This window comes from Trachemys scripta, chromosome 5 (genome assembly GCF_013100865.1).
Source record: "Trachemys scripta elegans isolate TJP31775 chromosome 5, CAS_Tse_1.0, whole genome shotgun sequence".
NCBI lineage: Eukaryota > Metazoa > Chordata > Testudines > Emydidae > Trachemys > Trachemys scripta.
This window is the reverse complement of record NC_048302.1, coordinates 1,729,113-1,748,903: the sequence shown is the minus strand read 5'-3', so window position 1 is coordinate 1,748,903 and position 19,791 is coordinate 1,729,113. Positions and strand designations below refer to the sequence as shown.

Sequence of the window (19,791 nt, the reverse complement as noted above, 5' to 3'; positions counted from 1 at the left end):
GGGGGAGCTGGGTGTCGGGGGGCAGCCGGGCCAGGGGGTGCACGGAGCTGGGTGTTGGGGGGCAGCTGGACCACGGGGGTTCAGGGAGGGGAGAGCTGGGTGTTGGGGGCGGGGCGGTTCTGGGCTCTGTGGTCAGAGGTGTTGGGATAACCACCCCGCGCTCCCCCCCAGCACTGAGCGGTCACTGACATCGAACAGTGACGTTGTTATAGTGACTGGGGGGGTCCAGGCCCCCTTGTGCCAGGTGCTGCCAAGGGCGCTGCTGGGACAATGTGTGTAGTGTGGAGGGGGGGGCTGAGAACCACTGAGCTGAACTGTAAGCCTGTCATCTAATGCCAACCACGCCCAGCCGGGGGTGCAGCACCATTAGGACCGGCACCTATGGGTGCTGCACACGCTGAGAAGCCCATCACAGCCCTGTGAGGTTCCCAGGCTGCGGGGAAATTCCCAGTGCCAGGCGCTGCCCAGGCTGTTTCATTCCCAGTGTCTCAGGGCGGGGCAGGGATTTCAGACACGATTCCTGTGTGCAGAACTCAGGCTACTGAGAGGGAATACATCACCCCCCCAGATAAACTAGGGTTAAATGAAGGAACTCTCTGACCTTTAATGGCTCCCAGAAGTTGCTTCAGTTTTAACCCCAGTGCCTGGAACTCCTGAGCGTGGCTTGTCCTTGGCTAGGTAGGGCTGAGCTATGTCAGCCCCCGTCTAGTCACACTCACACTCAGAAATGGGCCTGGGCTGCGGGTAGAGCCCCCTCTGTTACCAGATTTGCCCATTACTTTGGGGTATGCTCATTTATTCGGGTTACTCCTCTGGGGAAGGGGGTTCTGTAATCCTGTCAATGTACTGCTTGTGTCACTTGTGTTTACATATGGAGCTCTACTTCTCCCTTCTGCAAGTCCCCTCCCAATGGCGCTATCTTGCAGGACCTAGGGTCCGTATGGCTGGGTTACTCCCACCCCAGAACTGGATGAACACCCACACGTACATTAACGGAGCAAGTCTGAGCGGACCGGGTCAATCAGCACTGTCAAGCTGACCCCTTATATGTCTCTGGACTCACTGGGCTGGAGGAAGCAGCACTTTCAAGCTGTCTCTCCTTATATGCCCCAGGGCTCCATGGACTGGGTCAAGCAGCACTTTCAAGCTGTTACCCTTATGCGTCCCAAATTCAGCACATCCCTATCCCCACTCCACCAACACAATTGTACTGGTAATAACCTACTCGATGAGCAAACCCCGCAGTGTTTTGGGCGCTGCAGGGATCTTTAGCTTAGGTAAAAGAAGCGTTGCTGTAGAGTGAATGGGGGAAGCTAAAAACGCAAACAAGTAAAGTTCAGCAAGAGAGAGAGAAGCAACCAACTTAACCATAGAAATTATTTATTGAATAATAGTAATAACTACACAAGGAAGACTAAACCAACATAACATACATGATTAAAGGTTAATACCTAAGGTAGAAAGGAAAACAGAGAGAGAGAGAGAGAGAGAGAGAGAGAGAGAGAGAGAAAGAGGTGGGGGTCTCACCCACTCCATGAGGCTTGAACTGGTCAGGGTTCCCAGATGGTGGTGGTAGCTGAGGGTTCTGGATGGTGGAGACAGGCAGAGCCCCCAGCACGATCAGTCAGGAGATGGAGTTCCAGTGGAACTGATGCATAGTGACAGGTTTCAGAGTAGCAGCCGTGTTAGTCTGTATCCGCAAAAAGAACAGGAGTACTTGTGGCACCTTAGAGACTAACAAATTTATTAGAGCATAAGCTTTTGTGGACTACAGCCCACTTCTTCAGATGCATATAGAGTGAGATATATTGAGGAGATATATATACACACACACATACAGAGAGCATGAACAGGTGGGAGTTGTCTTACCAACTCTGAGAGGCCAATTAAGTAAGAGAAAAAAAAACTTTTGAAGTGATAATCAAGCTAGCCCAGTACAGACAGTTTGATAAGAGGTGTGAGAATACTTACAAGGGGAGATAGTATCAGGGGGTAGCCGTGTTAGTCTGTATCTACAAAAACAACAAGGAGTCTGGTGGCACCTTAAAGACTAACAGATTTATTTGGGCATAAGCTTTCGTGAGTAAAAACCTCACTTCTTCGGATGCATAGAGTGAAAGTTACAGATGCAGGCATACATATACTGACACACGGAGAGCAGGGAGTTACTTCACAAGTGGAGAACCAGTGTTGACGGGGCCAATTCAATCAGGGTGGATGTAGTCCACTCCCAATAATAGATGAGGAGGTGTCAATTCCAGGAGAGGAAAACCTGCTTCTGTAGTGAGCCAGCCACTCCCAGTCCCTATTCAAGCCCAGATTAATGGTGTTGAATTTGCAAATGAATTTTAGTTCTGCTGTTTCTCTTTGAAGTCTGTTTCTGAAGTTTTTTTGTTCAATGATAGTGACTTTTAAATCTGTAATAGAATGACCAGGGAGATTGAAGTGTTCACTTACTGGCTTATGTATGTTACCATTCCTGATGTCCGATTTGTGTCCATTTATTCTTTTGCGGAGGGACTGTCCGGTTTGGCCAATGTACATGGCAGAGGGGCATTGCTGGCACATGATGGCATATATGACATTAGTGGATGTGCAGGTGAATGAGCCCCTGATGGTGTGGCTGATGTGTTTGGGTCCTCTGATGCTGTTGCCAGAGTAGATATGGGGACAGAGTAGGCAACGAGGTTTGCTACAGGGATAGGTTCCTGGGTTGGTGTTTCTGTGGTGTGGTGTGTAGTTGCCGGTGAGTATTTGCTTCAGGTTGGGGGGTTGTCTGTAAGCAAGGACTGGCCTGCCTCCCAAGGTCTGTGAGAGTGAGGGATCATTTTCCAGGATAGGTTGTAGATCGTGGATAATGCGCTGGAGAGGTTTTAGCTGGGGGCTGTATGTGATGGCCAGTGGTGTTCTGTTATTGTCCTTGTTGGGCCTGTCCTGCAGTAGGTGATTTCTGGGTACCTGTCTTGCTCTGTCAATCTGTTTCCTCACTTCCCCAGGTGGGTATTGTAGTTTTACAAATGCTTGATAAAGATCTTGTAGGTGTTTGTCTCTGTCTGAGGGGTTGGAGCAAATTCGGTTGTATCTTAGGGCTTGGCTGTAGACAATGGATCGTGTGATGTGTCTTGGATGGAAGCTGGAGGCATGTAGGTACGTATAGCGGTCAGTAGGTTTCCGGTATAGGGTGGTGTTTATGTGACCATCAATTATTTGTACTGTAGTGTCCAGGAAGTGGATCTCTTGTGTGGACTGGTCCAGGCTGAGGTTGATGGTGGGGTGGAAATTGTTGAAGTCCAGGTGGAATTCTTCAAGGGCCTCCTTTCCGTGGGTCCATATGATGAAGATGTCATCAATATAGCGCAAGTAGAGGAGGGGCATTAAGGGACGAGAGCTGAGGAAGCGTTGTTCTAAGTCACCCATAAAAATGTTGGCATACTGTGGGGCCATGCGAGTACCCATAGCAGTGCCACTGACTTGAAGGTATAAGTTGTCCCCAAATCTGAAGTGGTTGTGGGTGAGGACAAAGTCACAAAGTGGCTCAACCATTCCCAGTCCTTATTCAATCCTGAGTTGATTGTATCTAGTTTGCATAGCATCAGAACCCTGACTAGAGGGTGAGTAGGGATTTTTGTAGAGAAATTACAATGGTTCAAGGGAGAACACTAGATTTGCTTATAGGTAAGCTGATGACTCAAGAGTTTTCTTTAGACTAGACAATAGGAGCTGATCACTCTTGGCTATGGGTGGTGTTTTCTTCCAGGGAGCTCACAATGCAACTAGGCTGCTTCAGTATTTGGATATCAATTAAGGATTCATTACTAGAATTGGTCTGATAACTGCTGAGCTGGGTGTGTGAGCAGGCATAGGTTCATTAGCATCTGGAGCAGAGATTCCAATGATGTAGTGCTTCCCTGCTTTTTCTGGTCCCAGAATTCAGTGTGGTTCTCTGTTCTCCATTCTGTATGTAAATTGAGATATCTTCCTGTTCCATCTTTCATGCAGATGAGGCTAGGGGAGTTGTCTTTGCTCTCCATTCTGTATGCTAATGGAGATGTCTTAATCTTGTCACCCTTGTCAGGAGGGGTCTAGGTGTGTCTCCCAACGCCCTTCACTGCTCTCTGCAAGTTTTCTTTTTCTGATGGGTTTTGGTTTAAGCAGAGGCGGGGGCGTGTCTTTCATGAGTCTGGCTGGATACTGCACCCTGGTTCCCCAGGAACACAGAGGTGTCTGGTATCACCTCCTTAGGGGAGAATAGCCCCCAGGTCTGCCTCTTCTGCTTGTGCCCCTTCCCCAGCAGCCACTAGTCTCCCCTCAGCCAGTGGTGTCCCAGGCCAGCCCAAGCTCCCAGTCTCCTTCGCCTTGTGGTTCCACCTGCCTGGCGCTTCCCCCTTGAGGAAGCCAAGGAGCAACTCCCTTCCCTGAACTCCAACCCCTAAAGCCTTTCACTCTTTTCCGGAAGAAGCTTTTGCTATGCCTCATGCAGGTTCCTGGGCAGCTGAGGAGGCAGTGTTTGTGCTATTCAGCTTCCTGGGTTCATCAGTAACCTCCCTGGACTCCAGGAAGCTGAGTAGCAAATACTGACCCCTCAGCTGCTCGCAGGGCCGGCTCCAGGGTTTTGGCCACCCCAAGCAGCCAAACAAAACAAAACAAAAAGCTGCGATTGCGACCTGCGGCGGCAATTCAGCGGGAGGTCCTTCGCTCTGAGCAGGAGTGAGGGATCGTCCGCTGAACAGCTGGACCTGCCGCTCCTCTCCGAAGTGGCCGCCCCAAGCACCTGCTTGGTAAGCTGGTGCCTGGAGCCGGCCCTGGCTGCTCAGGAACCTGCATGAGGCATAATAAAGCAAAAATTTCGCTCCAAAATCCTGCAACCTGGGGTCCAGCGGTAGTGCCAGGGGAATGCAGAGCCTCCCCTGGCCTATTATACCTGCCATGACAGTCATCGGCACCGACTTTAGCCGGCACTGGTGGGTGCTGATGCCACCCCGGCCCCACCCCAACTCTATCTCAGCCCCGCCCCCAGCCCCACCCCCATTCCAACCCCTTCCCCAAATCCCCTCCTCCTCCCCCGGGCATGCTGCATTTCCCCTCCTCCCCGGCAAGCCTGGGAGGGAGGGGGGAGAAGCGGAGCAGTGGTGGCGTGCTCAGGGGAGGAGGCGGAGTGGAGGTGAGCTGGGGGGTCATGGGGAGCTGCCGGTTGGTGCTCTGCTCCAGCCCTGGAGCACCCACGGAGTCAGCGCCTATGATGGCAGTGGGCCATATCTGTAGTGGAAGCAGGTCGTTAGAGGGGTTATCCTAGGGAGGAGATGTTAACCCCCTCTCTGTCTCCGGTGCTGTGTTGGCGCCCCAGGGGAAGGGGAGAGATTAATGCCCCTGAATCTGTGCATTAATCATGTCTTAGTTTGAGCATGAGCTCCTGTTGTAGAGCACAGAACAGCTGCTGCGTTTGTGTTGTTAGGTTTCAAAGTGGTAGCCGTGTTAGTCTGTATCAGCAAAAACAACAAGGAGTCCTTGTGGCACCTTAGAGACTAACAAATTTATTTGGGCATAAGCTTTCGTGGGCTAGAACCCACTTCATCAGATGCATGGAGTGGAAAATACAGGAGCAGGTATAAATACATGAAAAGATGGGAGTTGCTTTACCAAGTGTGAGGTCAGTCTAATGAGACAATTAAATGAACAGTAGGATACCAAGGGAGGAAAAATAACTTTTGTAGTGTGTCAACTCACCAGTGCGGCGCCTTCTGCCCATCATCCTGGGAATTAGCTCTTCTGGCCCAGAGCGCCCTCTGTAGGCCGGTGTCTCTCCTACCCTGTCCCTCCCAGACACTGGTGCCCCTCCACTTCAGGGTCCTGTGCCTGGCAGTAACCTACTATTTGGGTCTCCCCACCTCAGGGATCCCCCAACCCTTTACTCCCACCTCATCTCAGTGGCTACTGCCAGTCACTATCTAGCCCCCACTCACTGGGGCAGATGGCAGCCTGTAAACCACTCATCACTGGCAAGGGGGGTTTGGACCTGCTGCCTTTGCCTAGATCTGGGCTGCCCTCTGCAGCCCTAGTAACCTTTTGTGGGCCCTTATCTCAGCCTGCGGCTTTGCTATGCTGGAGCTCCCCAGCTCTGCCCTTCCCCAGCCCTGCTCCACCCTAAGTACCTTCCTCAGCTTCCCAGGCAGCCAGGTCCTTCTCTCTCCAGGCAGCTAGAGAGAGACCTTGTGCCCTGCAGCATTTTTATAGGGCCAGCTGGGCCATGATTGGGCTGGCCCCAGCTGTGGCTGCTTCCCCAATCAGCCCAGGCTTTCCTTCACAGCCTCAGCCTCTCACAGGGCTGTTTTAAGCCCTTCAGGGCAGGAGTGGCATGACCACCCCGCCACATACCCTCCCCCTAAGAATGCGTGGAGGGGAGTCCCTGTCGCCCCAGCATCCCTCGCAACTGGGCCTGCAGGGAATCCCTCTCCCGCTACAGGCTCTCCACTAGTTGGAGCCACCTGCTTCCTTCTATTACAGTGTGGGTCCCCACCGTGGCCCTCCCAGCTTCCATGGGGGTTTCCCTCCCTTTTTGGGTCTCCACCAGGGCCTGTCTCGCCCCCGTGTGGATTCCCTGGTTTGTCGGGGGCCTCTCTGCCCCCAGTAGCCCCTTGTTAGGGGTTCCAGCCTTGCCTGTCCCTCCAGCCTGGTCAGGCTCAGCCTGCGCCCCTTAGTCAGCACCCTGCCTTTTCCAAAGGGGGCAGTGCCTTTTTAGATGGCCCTCCTTGTGGCACTGGAAGCACCTCTTGTGCCTTCCCTTGGCCACGGCCCTCACACCGTCATCAGGTTTAGCTCTTCCCTCCGGGCTAGCCCGGGGCCTGCAAGTCCCGTAGGGGCACCTCCTCCTCCAGGGTCCAGGCTCCCCACAGGCCCAACAAGTTTGGAGCTTCCCTGTTGCCTTCACAGGGGGCACTCTCCTAGTTCCGCCTTTCCCGGGGTGGGGCCTAGTCTGGGCCCTGTGAGTCCCCTGAAGGCACTCCCTCCTCATGTGCCCCGGTTCCCTACAGGTCCAACACGTTTGGGGCCCCCCGTTACACTCACAGGGGGACTCCCTCTGTTTCTTTCTCATCCATGTGGGGTCTCCGTGCCCCAGCCCCGGTAGGGGCACTCCCTTAGATAGTGTCCTGGTCGCTCACTGGAGGTCTGCTTGGAGCAGCAGAAACCTAGGGTGGGAATTCTCAGTCCTTTAAATGAAGGGACATGGGGTGTACAATCTTTACCAAGGACAGCTTTTCTTTCTAGTGCTTGACAGGTGCTTGGTTAAGAAGGGCCTTTTTTACACTTCAAACTTGCTCTGGTTTAATTAAACTGGTTTAGATAAGTCAGTGTAAACCCCTTTGTGGACCCTCTTATTTTGGCATAACCATGGCCTTTTTTAGTTTAGCTTAAACTGATTCCCAGCAACTTAACCTGAACTGAAAAAAGCTTCTATTACATGGGAATACGAGTGTCCATGTGGGGCTTTGTACCACGAATGAAATAATAATTCCTTCCCCTCTCATTTTCTCAGCTTACATGTCCGCCCCTCAAGTTCTCCAACTGACCATAGAGTCTTTCACGCAAAACAGGGCCAACAAGATGGGCCTTGCTAGCGGAAAAAGCAAGCCAATTAAAGAAAGTAAAGCTCTCTGCCCCGCTGTCGTCAACATCGTTATTTATTATTGTTTTATGGCAGCACCTGGCGCCTCAGTCCTGGTCCTGGACCCCACTGTGCCAAGTGCTGTACAGATACAAAACAAAATATGGTCTCATTGGAGTATAAGGCTGATGAGGGATTATAAGGAGACAGCACTGGCCAGCATGACAGGCTATGGTCTCAGAGCACCAGTGGTCTAATGGTTATCCAGGTTTTTAGGCATCCTGCCAGAGGAGACTGTTGAGGAGGGTGGGGTGGATAATGAGGTAGTTTTGCAGACATTTATGAGGCGCTCCTCCGAGGTGTGAGGGGCAGCATGTGACACAGCACAAAGGGGCTTGTTTGAAAATGTAAAAAGTGGGTGATGGAGGCCAGGATCGTGTACAGATCATTTTGGTAGCAAATGAGAGATGACAGGTCAGGTGGGGTTAGGCTGTGAAGGGCCTCACAGCTGAAATCAGGCAGTTTATATTTGATGCAATGAAGGAGGAGGAGCCAATGGAGGGAGGCAAAGAGAGAGGTGGCACGGCCCAATCAACGGGATAGGAAATGATCTTTTCAGCATCTTCTGAATGGATCTAAGCGGGATGAGCCTGCATTTGTCAAGGCCAGAGAAAAGGATGTTGCAGCAGTCGAGACACGAGATGCTGGGAGCCTGGAGCAGAGTTTTGCTGTGGGGAGGGACGAACCATCACTCTCGCAGATCTTGGGAGACAGGCCAGTACTTGCTTACAGACAGCCCCCAGACCTGAAGCAAATACTCACCAGCAACCACACACCACACAACAAAAACACTAACCTATCTTTGCAATAAAGCCCGTTGCCAACTCTGTCCACATATCTATTCAGGGGATACCATCATAGGACCTAATCACATCAGCCACACTATCAGAGGCTCATTCACCTGCACATCTACCAATATGATATATGCCATCATGTGCCAGCAATGCCCCTCTGCCAGTACATTGGCCAAACTGGACAGTCTCTATGTAAAAGAATAAATGGACACAAATCAGATGTCAAGAATTATAACATTCAAAAACCAGTTGGAGAACACTTCAGTCTCCCTGGCCACTCGATTACAGACCTAAAAGTCACAATATTACAACAAAAAAACTTCAAAAATAGACTCCAACGAGAGACTGCTGAATTGGAATTAATTTACAAATTGGACACCATTAAATTAGGCTTGAATAAAGACTGGGAGTGTATGGGCCATTACACAAAGTAAAACTATTTCCCCATGCTTATTCTCCCCCCCCCCCCACAATTCCTCACATCTCCTTGTCAATTGCTGGAAATGGGCCATTTTCATTACCACTACAAACAGTTCTTTTTCTCTCCTGCTGATAATAGCTCACCTTAACTGATCACTCTCCTTATAGTGTGTGTGGTAACACCCTTTGTTTCATGTTCTCTGTGTGTGTATGTGTGTGTGTGTGTATATAATATATGTATATATATCTTCCTACTGTATTTTCCAATAAATGCATCCGATGAAGTGGGCTGTAGCTTAGGAAAGCTTATGTTCAATTAAATTTGTTAGTCTCTAAGGTGCCTCAAGTACTCCTGTTCTTTTTGCGGATACAAACTAACACGGCTGCTACTCTGAAACATGGTGAAGGAGTGATTAGAGAGGTCAGAGGGGACAGAGTTAAGGAAGCCAGGGAGGACAAGATTTTAAGAATAGTGTCAGAGGCGGCTGGCAGGCAAGCCAAGGAGAGTGAGGATGGAGCACTGAGTCTGAGTGTTAGCTAGGAAGAGTCATTAGAGACTTTGGCAGGAGCAATTTCTGTGGAGCACAAGGGGTGGAAGCTGGGGTAGGGAGGGTCTAGGAGGGAACCGGAGGACAGGAACTCCAGACAGCAATTGCAGAGGCTGAGAGATGAAAGGGAGAAGGGGCGGTAGCCGAAGAGGCAAATGGAGTCAAAAGTCTTTATGATGGAAGATGCTGAAGAGTGTTCATATTGTGAGGGGGAAAGAGCCAGAGGAGAGTGAGAGGTTAAAGTCAAGAGTAAGGGAGGGAGATCAGGAAATGGGATGGGGTCTGTGAGGTGAGTGGAGGGGTTAGGAGGAGAGCAGATGAAAAATGTCCATATCTGCAAGGTAGGAGTTGAAGGAAGGGAGGGAGAGGGGAGGAGGACTGTCATGTTTCATCGTTACAGATCCACATGACCAGTGCTTCACACGGAAGAACATAAGAACAGCCATACTGGGTCAGACCAAAGGTCCGTCTAGTCCAGTATCCTGTCTTCTGACGGTAGTCAATGCCAGGTGCCCCAGAGAGAATGAACAGAGCATGTAATCATCAAGTGATCCATTCCCTGTCACCCATAGGGACACCATTCCTGCCCATCCTGGCTAATAGACATCGATGGACCTATCCTCCATGAATTTATCTAGTTCTCTTTTGAACCCCGTTAAACCCTGTTTAAACCCTTGGCCTTCACAACATCCTCTGGGAAGGAGTTCCACAGGTTGACTATGTGTTGTGTGAAGAAATACTTCCTTTAGTTTGTTTTAAAGGTGCTGCCTATTAATTTCATTTGGTGACCACTAGTTCCTATGTTATGAGAAGGAGTAAATAACATTTCCTTATTTACTTTCTCCACATCAGTCATGATTTTATAGACCTTTATTATATCCCCCCTTAGTTGTGTCTTTTCCAAGCTGAAAAGTTCCAATCTTCTTAATATCTCCTCATACAGAAGTCGTTCCATACCCCTAATTATTTTTGTTGCCCTTTTCTGAACCTTTTCCAATTCCGATATATCTTTTTTGAGATGGCGACCACATCTGCATGCAGTATACAAGATTTACCATGGATTTATTACTCCTCTTGGAATTCTGCAATTGTTGCATTTGGAGCCATAGTAAAATTGCAGAATTCCAAGAGGAGTAAAAATGTATGTAGAGGCAATATGATATTTTCTGTCTTATTATCTATCCCTTTCTTAATGATTCCCAACATTCTTTTCGCTTTTTTGACTGTCATTGCACATCAAGTGGATGTTTTCAGAGAACTATCCACAATGACTCAAAGATCTTTCTTGAGTGGTAATAGCTAATTTAGACCCCATCATTTGATATGTATAGTTGGGATTATGTTTTCCAATGTGCATTACTTTGCAATTCTCAGCATTGAACTTTATCTGCCATTTTGTTGCCCTGTCACCCAGTTTTGAGAGATCCTTTTGTAGCTCTTCACAGTCTGCCTGGGATTTAACTTTCATGAGTTGTTTTGTATCGTCTGCAAATTTTGCCTCCTCACTGTTTACCCCTTTTTCCAGATAATTTATGAATATGTTGAATAGGACTGGTCCCAGTACAGACCCCTGGGGAACACCACTATATTTACCTCTCTCCATTCTGAAAACTGACCATTTATTCCCAAACTTTGTTTCCTACCTTTTAAGCAGTTATTGGTCGGTGAGAGCACCTTCCCTCTTATCCCATGACAGCTTACTTTGCTTAAGAACCTTTGGTGAGGGACCTTGTCAAAGACTTTCTGAAAATCCAAGTACACTATATCCACTGGATGCCCCAGGGATTTCCCTACACCCCCCCGTGAATTTCCCCAACCTTCCCCCCCCCAGTTTTGTGAACTAGTTACATGCAGTGTTGCCAATCTAGCGATTATTTGGAAATTTGAATTGAAATTGAAACATTAATACACACTTTGAAAGCATATAAAGTGTATGATAAAATACATGTATCTGAAAAAGTATAATAGATTTGAAAAGTATGAACATAGACTAGCTTCCTTATACACCTGTAGTTTTTTACAACAATGTCAGTGCATTCATTTCGGTGATGTTGGCCAACCTAATAATTTCCAGTTATGATTTGTAAGCAAAGTCTAAATGAGCTCTCCCTGACAGCTAGTGATGAGCTGGGGGTTAGGAGGAAAAGGCTTCAGGACCAGATTGTATTTACATTCACACCTAATCTACCTAGGTATTCAGCAAACAGAACTGTGTTGCCCAAGTGATTGTGGCTGGGGTTGGGTTACAGATCACTTGAATGTGGGGGGTGGGGGATGAAATGTTTTTATTCTTATTGTATGAGTAAAGGGCAGTACAACTGTACTTAGCCTGTGCTGATTGAGGACATCAAGAGAGAGGGTGGGGACAGGTGTTTTGCTTGATGGTCTGCCTGAGTCACAAGTACTATTTGACCTGCCCCTCTCCACTGTTTAAAGACAGAGCTGATTAGGCTCCGTAGATAGTCTTTTGTTCTGTTAAGTGACCACTACAGCTGAAATCACTGATAATCAGGTCTAAGTGCTTACACCTGCTGTGGGACAGGGTTTCTGTGGAAGAGAAGGCCCAGTCTCCACTAGCAGCGAGGTTCCCCCACTGAGAGCTCAGCTGAAATCACTGAGAGCTGGGTGGAACCTCAAGAGACCAATTTGCAGAGGTCACAGTGGCAGGTGGCAGCAGAAGGTGACGGCGCAAGATGGGATGGATCTAAGTAGTGAGGCTGGTGGACTACTTTTGCTACTAGGTTCAGAGAAGACTATCGCCATTCTCTCTCTCGTAAGTCTACTGTTGAAACCACTTGGGTCATTAAACAATGCTATCCAGGCATCTGCTACAACAGTAGTAGATCTTTGTCCAGCAATAGAAGCTACATTTGGATCAATCCGAGAGCTATCCATTGAAAAAGTACTGGAAGAAGCAAAGACTTCAGTCCAGAAGTTGACTAATGGAGGCATTTATATTGAATCCTTAAGTGAAGAGGACAAGAAGTGTTTGTTAAGACAACTGAAAAAGTACACAGACTTGATTCTTAAAAATCTACAACAGCGACTTCTACTCAACCTCTACATAGCTTTTACAGATCCCTGTCCTATAAAACACAGACAGTTGAGTGGAGTGAGCCACTACCAGCAATGGGGCTGCCATGTGCTCAGCACAGAATAGAGAATTTGAACACAGAGTGGAATATCATACAATGAATGAATGAAGATTTGACTTCAACTTCGTTTTTATCATCACTAGTGGCTCAACCAGATCTTTTGTGCTCTGTTTCCTGGGATGAAAGAAGTAGGAATTCATCTCTTGCTACTCCCAGTCACAACAGCTACAGTTGAGTGTTCTTTTTCATCATTGAATAGAATTTTGGGTTCTGAAAGAAGTCGCCTTCTGCCTGATCATGTGAATGAACTAATGAACATATCAGTTGAAGGAATGGTAGTACCAGACACACAAGAAGCCACCAAAGATGAATGCATTGGATTCAAGAAGTGCATTAACAAAGTTGTGCAAAATAATAACAAGAAACCAAGAAGGATGTAGATACAGTGCTTCATAGAAGGCTAGAGTAGCCAACTTTAATTTGTGTGATGATTTTAAAACATGAGTTAAATCTAATAAAATGGTCATGAAACATTTTTCAGTTTTTACTATGGTGCCATACAGCCCACCTTCACCCTCACAGTCTCATCCCTCATCGGCCCTGCCCCCCCCCCCGCCCCTGTAAATTCGAATCCCCCTCCCCCCCAATTTCAATTCCTGGGGAAAACACTGCCTTGTCCACATGCTTGTTGACCTCCTCAAAGAATCTACTGTAATTAGATTGGTGAGACATGATTTCCCTTTACAAAAACCATGTTGACTCTTTCCCAACAAATTATGTTCATCTATGCGTTTTACAATTTTGTTCTTTATTATAGTTTCAATCAATTTGCCCGGTACTGAAGTCAGGCTTACTGGCCTGTAATTGCCAGGATCATCTCTGGAGCCCTTTTTAAAAATTGGCGTCAAGTTAGCTGTCTTCCAGTCATTTTGTACAGAAGCTGATTTAAAAGATAGGTTACAGACTACGGTTAGTAGTTCTGCAATTTCGCATTTGAGTTCCTTCAGAATTTTTGGGTGAATGCCATGTGGGCCTGGTGACTTATTACTGTTTAGTTTATCAGTTTATCAGTATTAGTTTATTGTTCCAAAACCACCTCTAATGACACTTCAATCTGGGACAGTTCCTCAGATTTGTCACCGAAAAAGAATGGCTCAAGTTTGAGAATCTCCCTCACATCCTCAGCCTTGAAGACCGATGGAGAGAATTTATTTAGCTTCTCCGCAATGGCCTTATTGTCCTTGAGTGCTCCTTTAGCACTTCAATCATCCAATGGCCCCACTGGTTGTTTAGCAGGCTACCTGCTTCTGATGTACTTAAACATTTTTTTGCTATTAGTCTTTGAGTCTTTGGCAAGCTATTCTTCAAATTCTTTTTTAGCCTTCGGTGACGGGGCAGAACGGCCCCACACTGGCGCCGCAGGGGTTAACCCTTCCTTCCTGGCAGAGGAAGCCCTGCCCCGGAAGCCCTACTGGGCATGCTCCAACTGGAGACTAGGTATAAAATCCTGCAAAACTGCTCAGTCTGGGCTGACCACCGGAGGAGAAGGACGCACACAGTCAGCTCCCAAGGAGGGACAGCCAACGCTCCAGGAGCCAGCCCAGCTGGCACATACCCAGCGTCCCAGATGGAGGACCCGACAGAGGGGGACGGAACGGAACCCCCGCCCCCCCTCCCGGAGTGGAGAATGTAACATTGAGGGTAGGAAGTGACTCATGGGAACTTTAGGGACAAGCCGCATTAAAACAGCACTGATGCTCGGCGTGTTGCGGGAGGATCCCTACCAAGCCTATGGCAAGAGGAACCTCGCCAGTAGGAGAGCCCTGGGTCAGGTCCCGGTGGAGAGGGTGGGCCCGGGTCCCCCTACTCCTCCGACCATTAGGCAACACTTCCCCGCCTGAGAAGGGGAAAGATGGACTCTGGCCGTTGGGCCACGCTGCCCTGACACTCGTGGCAAGTTATATGGATTCTGGCTGTTGGGCCATGCTGTCCCAAGACTTAGGGCGAGTTATATAGACTCTGGCCACCGAGACGGTGGCTTTGGAGCAGTTCTTGCAGATTCTTCCTACTGGGGGGAGGGAATAGGTGCAGCGGCACCGCCCGAAGACCCTCGCGGAAGCGACCTCGCTAATGGAGGATTGCCTGGCCGTGGAGGGAGAACAGAAGACTGGCTACAAAGGGGGACCCCGGGCGAACAGAACTCGGCCCTGGGATGGGGAGCCTGCAAGGGGGAAGGAGGGAGCCTTCGTTTATGCTCGCAGCCCTCAGATGTCCCACCGCGTCGTACCTCAAGGGAGCCTCTAGTGGCGAAACATACGTGGAGCCTAGGCGATTCGCCGGGAAGGCAAAGCATCCCCCAGAACACCCCACCCAAAGAAAGAAAGAAAGGGAGCGGTGTTACGAGTGTGAACAGATAGGGCATTTCCGGAGGGAATGCCCGTATATGGACTGTAATTATAGGCAGGTGTGGACCGCTGGTCAACGTGCCTGGAAGTGGGGACCAGGCAAGATTCTTGTACCAGTGAAAGTGGATGGGACGCCTACCATGGCCTTGGTAGACTCCGGATGTAGCCAGACTGTCATCCAGGCAGGGCTGGTAGAACCCACCGGGCCCGTGGGAGCCCCCATACACCCGCAGTGTATCCATGGAGACGTGAAGCCCTACCCCACCGTCTGGGTACAGCTCGAGGTAACAGCAGGGAGGGCAGTGCGTAGTGGGGGTGCCCCCAAAATTAGCTTACCCAGTGATCCTGGGACGCGACTGACCGGACTTTGCTGCACTCCTGCAAGAGTGGAGTACCCGACCAGCGAAGAAAAGAGGGGACCGAGCCAAAAAACCGGGACTACTAGGCCAAACCCCACCAGACAACCCCTTGGAGGGACCTTCGGGGAATCATGAGGTAGATGAGGAAGGCTGAACCCGCGCTGAAACCCGGACAGAAGAGGGCCAGAGGTGGCTGGATATCAATGTTGATTTCTTGGAAGAACAAAGGGGGGACACCACCCTCAGTTGGGCCTGGGAGCAGGCGACGGGTGCCCCTGGGGAAAAAGACCCACCTGGACACCCGCAGCAAGGACCCTGCTTCGAGATCCATAACGATCTACTCTATTGGGTAGTCCAGGAACCCCAAACGCAGGAAGAACTACGCCAGCTGTTGGTCCCACGGCAGTTCCGGTGGGACCTGCTCCACTTGGCCCACTCAGAACCCTGGGCTGGGCATCTGGGGAGGGAGAAAACCCTACAATGGGTAGCCCAGAGGTTCTTCTGGCCGTGCATCTATCGGGAAGTACAGGACTGTGCCTCTTGCCCCAAGTGCCAGAAGGCCAGCCCGAAAGGGGTCCCAAAAATACCCCTTGTGCCTCTGCCTGTGATTGGAACGTCGTTCGACTGGATTGGCCTGGACTTGGTGGGGCCCTTGGAAAGGAGCAGCTCCGGCCATAAGTACATCCTTGTTGTGGTTGACTATGCCACGCGATACCCAGAGGCAGTACCCTTACGGGCCGCCACGGCTCCCATCATCGCCAACGAGCTCCTGCATATCTTTGCCCAGGTTGGGTTGCTCCGAGAGATACTGACGGACCAAGTGACTAACGTAACTTCTAGGTTGATGGCGGAATTATGCCGGCTGTTAAATATTCGCGCGCTGAAGACCTCAGTCTACCACCCCTAGACGGACGGGTTAGTAGAGAGATTTAATGGCACCCTGAAATCCATGCTGAGAAAGTTTGTGAAAGATGACGCCCGGCACTGGGATAAGATGCTTCCTGCACTCCTCTTTGCCATAAGAGAGGTACCACAGGCTTCAATGGGATTCTCCCCTTTTGAACTCCTCTGTGGGAGGAGACCCCGGGGGATCTTAGATCTCCTGAAACAGACATGGGAAGAACAAGAGACTCGGGTCTGAGGATCCATCCAATACATCCTACATCTCCAGGAACGGCTCCGCGAATTAGGCACCTTGGCGTGCAAGAACCTGGAGAGGGCCCAACACAATCAAGAAGCTCAGTACAATAAAGGGGCCAAGATGAGAAGCTTTGAGCTGGGGGACCGAGTCCTCTTGTTGTTACCTTCCTCCGACCCCAAGCTATTAGTGAAGTGGCAAGGCCCCTTCGAGGTGACCAGGCGAATAGGGCTTGTTGATTATGAAGTCCGGATGTTGGGGCGGAGGAAAGACACGAAGGTCTTCCATGTGAACCTCCTCAAGGCCTGGAGAGACCTAGAAGGCATGATGGCTGCCCCATATCCTCCCGAACGCAAGTTGGGGCCCCTGGTGGGTGAACCAGAGGAACTAGGGGCAGCAGCAATAGGCCCGGAGCTCAACCCAGTACAGCAGGAGCAGGTACGCCAGTTGGTAGCAGCCTTCCCCGCAGTCCTGTCAGCCCAGCCAGGAAAGACTACGTTGACTAGCCATCATAGCGCCATCATCCCCGGCCACAAAGTGAGGGAGAGTCACCGGCCCCCTTCCCAGGAAGATGTGGGAAACTGTGCAAAAAGAGCTCGAGATGATTTTGGCCCTAGGAGTGGTTGAAGAGTCAAGAAGCGAAAGGCGGAGCCCAGTAGTACTAGTCCCCAAGCCAGATGGCACAGTCTGATTCTGCATCGACTTTCGCAAGGTGATCACGATCTCTCGTTTTGATGCCTATCCCGTGCCGCGGGTGGACGAGCTGCTGGAATGATTGGGGAAGGCTGGATTCATCTCCACCCCAGATCTGACCAAGGGATATTGGCAGATCCCTCTGACACCCACCTCTAGAGAAAAGACAGCTTTTCCCACACCCTTCGGCCTCTTCCAATTCACAATGATGCCTTGTGGGTTACATGGGGCCGTGGCCACCTTCCAGCGACTTATGAATCAAGTGCTGAGCCCCCACAGTTCGTACGCCGCAGCATACATCAATGACATCGTCGTTTACAGTTCTAGTTGGGAGGAACATCTCAACCACCTTGCTGACATGCTGCGTGCCCAGGGCAAGGCCGGCCTCACCGCAACCCCGGCCAAATGCCACTTGGGCCAACGAAAAGTGACGTACCTAGGCTATTCGGTGGGCCGAGGAAGACTCCGCCCTTTGGTGGACAAAATAGAGGCCTTGAAATGCTACCCCACACTCACGACGAAAAGACAAGTTTGGCAGTTCTTAGGGCTAGCCGGATACTATCGACGGTTTGTACCCAACTTTGCCATACTTGTGGTCCCCTTCACAGACCTGACGAAAAGCTCCCAGCCCAAGAAGGTCCAGTGGTCGAAAGCCTGTGACGAGGCCTTCGGTGCCCTACGTGACCACTTAACCCGGGAGCTTGTACTGAGACAGCCAGACTTCACAAACCCCTTTATTCTCCAGACTGACGCCTCCGAGGTGGGGCTGGGAACCGTGTTGTCCCAAGAGGAGGAGGGGGAAGAGCACCCCATCTTGTATCTAAGCCGTAAGCTGTTTCCCCGAGAAACGCAGTATTCCACCATAGAGCGGGAGGCCCTTGCGGTTAAATGGGTGATTGATGTGTTGCGGTATTACCTGTTAGGGAACACTTTCTCCTTGGTGACGGATCACGCACCCCTCAGATGGATCAATAGCATGCAGGAAGTGAATACATGGATCATGCCGTGGTATCTGTCTGTCCAACCCTATTCCTTCCACGTGTCACACCGGCTGGGGAGGGCCCATGGGAATGCGGACTTCTTTTCCCGCCTCGGGGAAGGAGAGGGGAAAGAGAGGTCCCAGGGACCGCCGGCCACAGCTGCAGTTTTAAAGGGGGGGGGGGGATATGTGACGGGGCAGAGCGGCCCCGCACTGCGCCGCAGGGATTAACCCTTCCTTCCTGGCAGAGGAAGCCCCACCCCAGAAGCCTTGCTGGGCATGCTCCAACTGGAGACTAGGTATAAAATCCTGCAAAACTGTTCAGTCTGGGCTGACCACCGGAGGAGAAGGATGCACACAGCCAGCTCCCAAGGAGGGACAGCCAACGCTTCAGGATCCAGGAGCCAGCCCAGCTGGCACGTACCCTGCATCCCAGACGGAGGACCCGACAGGGGAACGGAATGGAACCCCCCCACCCCGCTGGAGTGGAGAATGCGACGTTGAGGGTAGGAAGTGACCCAGAGGAACTTTAGGGACAAGCTGCATTAAAACAGTACTGATGCTCAGCGTGTTGCGGGCGGATCCCCGTTGAGCCAGCGGCAAGAGGAACCCCTACTCTTCTGACCATTAGGCAACACTTCCCCGCCCGAGAGGGGGAAAGATGGACTCTGGCCGTTGGGCCATGCTGCCCTGACACTCGGGGCGGGTTATATGGACTCTGGCCGTTGGGCCACGCTGCCCTGACACTCGGGGTGAGTTATATGGACTCTGGCCGTTGGGCCATGCTGCCTTGATACTTGGGGCGAGTTATATGGACTCTGGCCATTGGGCAAGCTGTCCTGATACTCGGGTTGAGCATGTGGGAACCCGCCTTTAGGCCCCATCGGGATGCCCTTAAAGAAGGCAGGCTGGGAAACTTGAGAGGCGAGGCCCTGGCACCCCACCCTCCCCTGCCACAAAGGGGCGCTGCGGTGCCAGACCCGTCACACCTTTCTAATTATATTTTTACACTTCATTTGCCAGAGTTTATGCTCCTTTCTATTTTCTTCACTAGGATTTAACTTCCACTTTTTAAAAGATGCCTTTTTGCCTCTCACTTGCTGGCAAGAATACTGTGGGAGACTGTATCAAAAGCTTTGCTAAAGTCAAGATATCTCACATCCACCGCTTTCCCCATATCCACAGAGTCAGTTATCTCAGGATTATTCCCCTCTATTCGGCACTGGTGAGGCCACACCTGGAGTATTGCGTCCAGTTTTGGTCCCCCCCCATCCCCCACTACAGAAGGGATGGGGATGTGGACAAATTGGAGAGAGTCTACTGGTGGGCAACGAAAATGCTTAGGGGGCCACATGACTTACGAGAAGAGGCTGAGGGAACTGGGCTTATTTAGTCTGCAGCAGAGAGGGGATTTGATAGCAGCCTTCAACTACCTGAAGGGGGGTTCCAAAGAGGATGGATCTAGACTGTTCTCAATGGTGGCAGATGACAGAACAAGGAGCAATGGTCTCAAGTTGCAATGGGGGAGATCTAGGTTGGATATTAGGAAACACTCTTTCACTAGGAGGGTGGTGAAGCACTGGAATGGGTTACCTAGGGAGGTGGTGGAATCTCCATCCTTAGAGGTTTCTAAGGCCCGGCTTGACAAAGCCCTGGCTGGGATGATTTAGTGTTGGTCCTGCTTTGAGCAGGGGGTTGGA

At 50.5% G+C, this 19,791-nt stretch overlaps 1 protein-coding gene across 3 annotated transcripts in view; it reads left to right on the top strand.

Moving 5' to 3' along the window:
- The window catches only part of LOC117878433 (class I histocompatibility antigen, F10 alpha chain-like), a 46,110-nt gene that overhangs the window by 467 nt on the left and 25,852 nt on the right, over positions 1-19,791 (top strand). The gene's annotated exons all lie outside the window — the stretch shown is intronic.